Here is a 7,829-nt window from a genome sequence, read left to right as displayed (position 1 = left end):
AAAGTATGCAATATAGTGGGTTATATTACTGGCGATCCAAGGGTAGGCAGCTGTAACCAACTGTGCTGCCTGCCCACCTGATGAGCCAATCAGCACTGGGGAGAACCCAATCAGTACTACACCCATTGAGGCAAGATCGATCTACAAGACTGCCTGTATTACCCACAAAGCCTTGCAATCCTCTCCTCGCTACCGGGCGAACGTAATGCGGAAAGTTTATTGCTTGAACCTCCCGCTTTCAAAAAGGAAAGATCGATGGCCCAATCCTTTTCAGGCAACGCAGTGAGAATCTGGAACTCACTTCCGCCTCAGCTCCGGACCACCACCTCTTCCCGGTCCTCCAAAACTGACCTCAAAGTTCTCCTCCTTCAAAGACACTTCCAAATCTAATTCACGCTCTTTCTATTCCCTGAAGGAAGTTCTTCTACTATAGGAAATTCTATACTCCATGCCTATAGAAGTGCCTTCCCAGTGTGTTCTTGTGTTTTGAGTGTCTGCCATTTATTGCAGTTTTATACCTCTACTTGTATCTTGTACGCTTATGTAATTTGCACACGTCATTTTTTCCTCTTATAACATATATCGTTTGCTACCTCTTCTTGTATTTTGTTTGCTTTTGATACATGCACAATTGTCACCTTTGCCTCATGTAATTTAACTTTTGCTTTTGTATCATGCCCACTTATAATTTACTCCTCATCCAACGCTGCTGTTCCAATTGTGAAGCGCTCCGACACCTTCGGGTAAAGTCTGCGCTGTATAAAAACGCATGAAATAAATAAATAAATCATGTGAATCATTAGTCCTTTATTACTCACGCCCCTTTCAGGGCTGAGCGTAACAAGGCAAGCCCCCGGTTGTTCAGGCCCACAACCGCCCAAAGGACTAACGGGGCACCAACACGGTTTTCCAGGAACCTCCAATAAGGCTAATAGGATTTGGCTCTGGCACCCCTATTGCGCCCTGCAGAGGTACCCTTCCAGATCGCCCTGTAACTCCGCCTGCAACGAAAAAGAAAACATTACAACATTCCATGTACCTTGTCTGCCATCCACCACGCCGGGTAAGCAGTAGGGTGGGAGACGGCGCGTCCGGCACATAAGAGGATGCCAGGATGGCGGGGAAGACCTATATACCTTCCCCTAATCCTCTGCGCGCCAGAAGTGATGGGCGTATCGCACCAAAGGCAAGGATGGGGTACTCCTCCCTGAGTACCCGCCTTAGGGTGGTGGGTTGGTGCCCAGATGGTACTAGAGGGCCTCCCTCTTGAGTGGCCCCCTGCGTGGGCCATGGGCAGCCGCAGAGTCGAGAAGAAGTTGAAGTTGTTCTGGTTTTTCAGCCTTGCAAGGTCAGTAAAAGTAGTGACATTGTATACCTCAGGGCACAAGTCCTAAAAAAAGAAGTGGGATGGACTGACCTAGTGAATAAGTATGCAAGTGACATCACGGCGCGTGACTTCATATCTTAAGCCCTCACATATATGTTTAACATGTCTAACAGAGTGCATTGGAGCACATTCCTAGTGTACAGGGAAACCCTCCTGAAGATCGACACTTTTGTAAGCCACACATAAAACAATGTTGCCTTTTATCAGCGTAAACTTCCTCTACACATAGTGCTTTACAAGAATAAATAGTGATTTTCAAATTATTACAACATCTCCTTAGGGGTAATAAGCACTATATAAATGCTAATTATTTTTTGTAAATACTGGGAAAGACCTACACATCTGACATTCTTACAGTGCACAAGTATCTCCTAAACAGAGTCCGAACAAAGTGAAAAGCTGCTTCTCTTAAGCATGTGTGAAATGCTAACAAGGTGTGAGCCTTTGTTTCCCCTCTGCTGTATTCGCTTCTTGGTGTGAGGCTCCCGACGGCTCCCAGCCTGGAGGAGATTCCTACAAAAGGGGAACTGATGACCCCTCAGATTCCGCCTTTGTTATGGGCCCAGCAGGAGTTTGAAATGAGAGCCCCCTCCTGCCTGCACTGTGTTACGGATCGAAAGCAGACAACGACGAGCAGGCACTGCTGAATGTTTCCTGGTGTTTGCAAATTACACCAGGACAAATTCAGCATATTTTTCAGTGGGGCCCAATTTTTTTGCCAGGGTGGACGGCATCCACCCTGTGAAAAAAGTGTTTAGACGTTGTATACCCGTGTGTACCCCCGACTTGTGCCCTGGTATACCTACAGCGTCCCCCTCATTCTCAGTAGAGGTACATGGTACCGTAGCAGTGCAAGTTTCCCTCCTATATAAGACACGCTGTGGCAGGTGAGCTTGCAAGCTTCCCTAACATAGTAACCTGTACCATGGCAGCAGTGCAGGGTTACTTCACGTACAGAACAAGTCCAGTGGCAGTAGTGCAAGTTATCTCGTCCACCGTGTAAAGGTACAGCAGGAGCAGTACAAGCTTCACTTTGATAAAAAAAACGTACTGCCCAGCAGTAGGGTATTCGTGTTTTTTTTTAAAAATCAGATTGTTTGGGGAAAATTGTAAGCAGAACTTAACTAGTGATGGTCCTCAGAATATTTGTGGCATAAGAAAGCGTTTCAAGCCCATAGTGTCCTTCAGTGAATTTAGGGCAGCTGCTGTCTGCCTTTATATGAACTTGATATTTAAAAAAAATATATATATTTTTGACCTCATATCACTATTGTTTGCAAAGTCAAGCCTGATACCCGACCTGTACCGCCCCAGACAATTTGCAATTGAACATCTAGTCCTGCAATCCAGTCCATCCAGTTTCCTGGTTACTTGTTCCACGCAGGTGTAATCATAGGACAAGGGAATTAGGTTCTTACTATTCCAATCCAACTCAAAAAATAATCCCAGAACTTACTACATGGGCCACCCTCAATTCCTGTATCCATTTTGCAAATCGTTTTAAACGCCTAGAGCCAGTCAAGACCACAAGGTGGTATGGGGTCTGTCCATCTCTTGAAGATCTCTCTTCTGGCAAGGAGGATCATATAAAAAAGTAATTCCGGCCTATTTGCCGATAGGTACGGAGTCAGCTCATCTTCCAGCACTATCCGTACCAACTTTAAGCTCACCGCATCTATAGCATCTTGGAGCTGGGGCTAATGTAAATTGTGCAAGTTTCTGGGGCGTCCAATATAGCCTGTTAATTGTAAAGATGTGGTTCCTTTAAGATTGGCTGGTTTAACCACCCTGTAGAGTAGCCCTCCTTAATGGGATATTTAGCTGATCTTGGAGGCACCCTGGCGTGCCTGGTTAGTCGCAAATTGGTGCACAATCCGAAAAGTAGCCTATTCCAAGTATGTTCCTTATCCCTAACCATAGGGTAAGTGCTGCCTTAAGCGTCTTCAGTCTAACTTTAAAAAAAAAATTCCATGCCCCAAACTTATAAAGAAACCCTTTAGAGTCCCACTCCTTTACCATTTCCTCCAATAGCCCACCCCATTCCAGGGGCCCCAGTTTGCCTAAAAGGATCCTGCAGTTTTTAAACTGGAAGGCCATGCAATATAGTCTTAAATCCAGAAACGCCAACCAGCCCTTTTCCAACGTACGCCTCTGTTTATTCCAGGCGAGCCCAGCTCCCCTAGTTGCCCAGACAAAACTAACCAATTTCCCCAGTAGTTTATCAATCATGCCTTTGGGTAAAATGAGAGGAATACAAGTAAAAAGACATGTTAGCTTGGGTAGTAACACCATTTTAATTTAATTAATTCTCTCATATAATGACAAGGCCAGATTCTTCCATCTGGCAAGTGTTTTGTCAATTTCTTTCACTATCCTCTCTAGATTGAACTGAGGAATTCCCTCTAATGAGTTGGTGATGCCTATTCCAATGTACACGATCTCTTTCTGAACTTCTCCCTTCCAATCTGGGACATTCCAACACAATATCCCAGTTAACACTTTGTTGACCAGATAGCCAGATAGTGCCACAAACTCTTTAGCTAAAATTTCTACCCTGGAATAGTTGAGGCCGATCTGCTGTAAAGATTACAAGATCATCCGCATATAGTGTGATTTCCTTTTTTTATACGTACCTGATCACCTCATCATCCTGACAAAGCATAAAGCATCGGGGCAAATGATTCAATATAAAAAAATCGAACAATAATGGTGAGATGGGGCACCCCTGCTGCGTCCCTCTGAAGATTGGGAAACTCTTAGTGAGAGAACCATTGAGGAGGATCCAAGCTGTTGTACGGTTATATAAAGCTTTTAGTGTTGTTACAAAGTATGTCCCAAACCCCATAACCTCCTGTACTTCCCAAAATAGTCCCAACATGCGCGGTCAAAGGCCTTGGCGGCATCCAATGTAACTCCCGCCAAGGGTGCTGCCCTTGATTTAGCCAGGTCTATACTTCCAATTAATTGCTGGGTCAATTTGTGGATCTGCCTCCCAGGGATGAATCCTTTTTGATCCACATGAATCAGTTGGAGAGCTAGTTTAGCCAATCTGCCTGCTAGAATGCTAACAAAGATCTTATAGTCCGCATTCAGAAGGGAGATCGGTCAGTATGACTCAGATTTCCCGAGGTCCTTGGCTGGTTTAAAGATCAAAACTATGGAAGCTTCTTTCCACGATTCTGGAACCTGTGTTCGTAGCACGGGAACATGTCTGCCGTGAGCTAGACGGCCATGGGCACCTTTCGGAAAGTGTAACGGAATCATGTGAAGAGAGCCACCGCCGGGGTAATAGTGAAATAAAATTACCGTATTGTAGAGATGCTGGAGATGTGGGCCCCTTCATGGGTGGCAAAGGGGGTGTCTTCTGAGAGCCAGCCAAAGTATTATGGGTCGGGGATGCAGTGGAAGGAGGTGGCGGTGGAGCTCCAACGCTCCAGGGAAGCCGGCGTCAGGAGTGGCCGCAGAGTCAGAACAACTTGAGGCTGCCTGCAGCTCTTCGAGGAAGCTGAGGAGACAGTTGGGGACCGGCCAACCACACTAGGAGCACAGAGGTGGAGTGAGCCGGGTGAGAGAGCGAGTCAACTCTTGCATATGGAGAAAGGTATCATCAAGGAAGGTGAGGCTGGAGACAAACCCTCCAAATACACTTTGAGGACCAGGAACACTAGAGGAGGTAAGGCGAGTTTTTTATCTATCTCGTCAGACCCTCTTCCAGGGACAACGCAAAAAGCAAAAGTTACTGCTAAGTAGAGGCGAGGTCGGCAAGGTGGAGCGAGCCTCCAGTGTAGGAGAGCAGGAAAATCTCCAGCCAAAAATAGTGAGAATAACAAAGCTACAAAATCACCCATTAAAATAATAATAATAATAATAATAATAATTCTTTCTTTATTCGGTTAATCACAAAGAAAACCATAAAAGAAAGAGTCAACAATTTCATTGAAGTACATGAGAAAAAAAAAAAACATTTCAGAAAACGATAAAAATTTTAGAGAGAACAAACATATGTTTAAAAAAAAAAGGAAATATTTGCTTTAAAAGTTATTGTTTTGGCATGTTGCTAAAGGTTTTTTCTGTGATTCATAATGCATTTTAAAAAATTTAGGACTAGGTAACAAACTTCTTCAGACTCTAAGGATTGCAATCGATAAAAGGCCGGTCGGCACTGTCTGAGGCCCCACCGCCTGCATATCGGGAGGATCCAACGTTTTCTGTGGGGATGGTAAAATTTGCAAAACAAGAAAGCGTGGATGTTCGATTGAATTGATTTCCCGTCGCAGGGACATGGGGGCATGTTTTGTTCCCAGGCCTTATTCATGGGAAAAGCTACCAGTCTGAAAAAAAGATTCAGTCTGAGCCTGGTCAACAACATCCTCTCGTAGGTTTTGCTCTGTAAGGTAAGATAGGGTTGAATGCCAAAAGTTTGCTGGACTATGTTCGCATGTATCACTGAAGGTTTTGCAGCGTCAGTTGACAATCTTAGTGTTTCCAAGTGTCGCAAGGCAAGTTCCTTGAGCTCCTTTTTTGGGAGGGAAACAATCGACTCAGGTTGGAAGTAAAAGTTTTCGAGCCCAAGGTCGGTAAAAAAGTTTTTGATATAACGGAGCCATTTCAGTCTGGAAGAGTGGTCGAGTGACATTGTATCGGCCACTATCGACTGAGATAGTGTATTCATGTCCGATACCCAGATACGCCTCCACAAGAGCAAAGGCTGGATTTTGATAAGATCCTGAAGATAGGGAATTCCCAGTTCTATGTGAGAGGCGTAGGTTGATGAACCTTTCGGAGTCACGAGAAGAAATCTTATGAACTCGTTTTCGATTTTCTGTAAGGGTCCAACGTCTGTGTGACCCCAGACTCCTGCTCCGTAGAGAGCAATAGCCTGGCACTTGGCTTTGTAAATTCTCAGCAATTCTACTGGACGTCTCCTTCCCAATTTTCGTGAAAAGGACTGCAGGGCCGCTGTCGAACGTTTAAAGAGATGGCATCTGGTGTCCACAGCTGGTTTCCATGTTAGCTTGTGATCTATCATCACCCCAAGATATGGATATTGTGTTGTGGTCTCAAGTGGTTGGTTATCAAGGAGGATGTTTTTTGTACCTTTCTTCACCCCCCCCGTGATCATAACAAACGTTTTTTTTACGTTGACCTTAAGGTCCAAAGAGTTCATGAAGGAGGTGTATCTATTGAGTGAGAGCTGAAGTTCGCGGGGAGTTCGGGCCAGGATGACGGCGTCATCCGCGTAGAGGAGTGCTGGGATCGATCTCTGTTTCAGTTTTGGGAGGTCCTGAGCCCCTCTCAACATCTCTTCCTCCAGGCCGTTGGTGTAAAGCGAGAAGAGAAAGGGGGCCAGAACACAACCCTGCCTGACTCCACGCTCCACGCCGAACTACGCCGTCAACTCGCCGTTCTTTCCAAAGCGGACTCTCGCCGAGGCCCCGGAATAGAGCTCTCTCAGGAGATCCAACAGGGAGGGGTCTATGTCCATTTTTCTTAGGACTGTCCATAATTTGGAGTGTGAGAGACAGTCAAAAGCGGCAGACAGGTCCACGTAGACCATGTATACCGTGGTTTTCTTGGCATGCATGTATTTGGCCATTATGAGACTGAGGTTAAGTGCCTGCTCTACTGTCCCGAGACCTGCTCTGAAACCAAATTGGAGATCGGAAATGATTGCTTTTTCCTCGCACCACAGTTGGAGTCTCTCCAAAATGACCCTTCCCACCACTTTGCCGAGGGAGTCCAGGAGGAAAATCGGACGATAGCATTTCACGTCCTGGCGGTCCCCTTTCTTAAAAATGGGGACCATAATTGATCTGGTCCAGGAGTCTAGAATTCCTTCACTGGCTGCAGCTGCATAAACTCTTGTTAGGATGGGTGCCCAGAGATCCTGATTGAATTTAAAAAGGTCGACGGGGACGCCATCGGGACCCGGGGCTTTTCCTGTCTTACTTCTTTCCAGAGCCACCAAGATTTCCGAAATGTCAAAGGATATTGGAATCGGGTATTGTACCTCGTTAGGGAGGTTCGTTGAATGGTCTGTGATTCCTTGGTCTTTGAATATGTTTTCAAAGTGAGCTATCCAGGTTCCCTCGTCTATAGCTACCTCTATCTTGGGAGAGTTGTTATCTGAGAGGTATGGGGATCTGACCGTTCTCCAGAAATCCTTACTGCATTTTGATAAGGAGCTCTTGTCTAGATCTTTCCACAGTTTCTCTTTCAGTTGTTGAACTCTAAGGTTACGATCCTTTTTATACTGTCTTCTCAAGAGTTGAATGAGGCCGACGTCTCTTGGTTTTTTGTGAAGGGCAGATTTTAGATCAGTTAGGGCCTTCGTACAGTTGTGATCAAACCAACCTTTTTTTGCTGGATGTTTGTTTGTAGCTTTCCCCGTGAGCAACTCTTTAGCTACTTTAGCTACACCCATTAAAATTAGAATCACACC

This window comes from Lissotriton helveticus, chromosome 7 (assembly GCF_964261635.1).
Source record: "Lissotriton helveticus chromosome 7, aLisHel1.1, whole genome shotgun sequence".
NCBI classification, from domain to species: domain Eukaryota; kingdom Metazoa; phylum Chordata; class Amphibia; order Caudata; family Salamandridae; genus Lissotriton; species Lissotriton helveticus.
Note: the sequence above shows the minus strand (reverse complement) of the source record.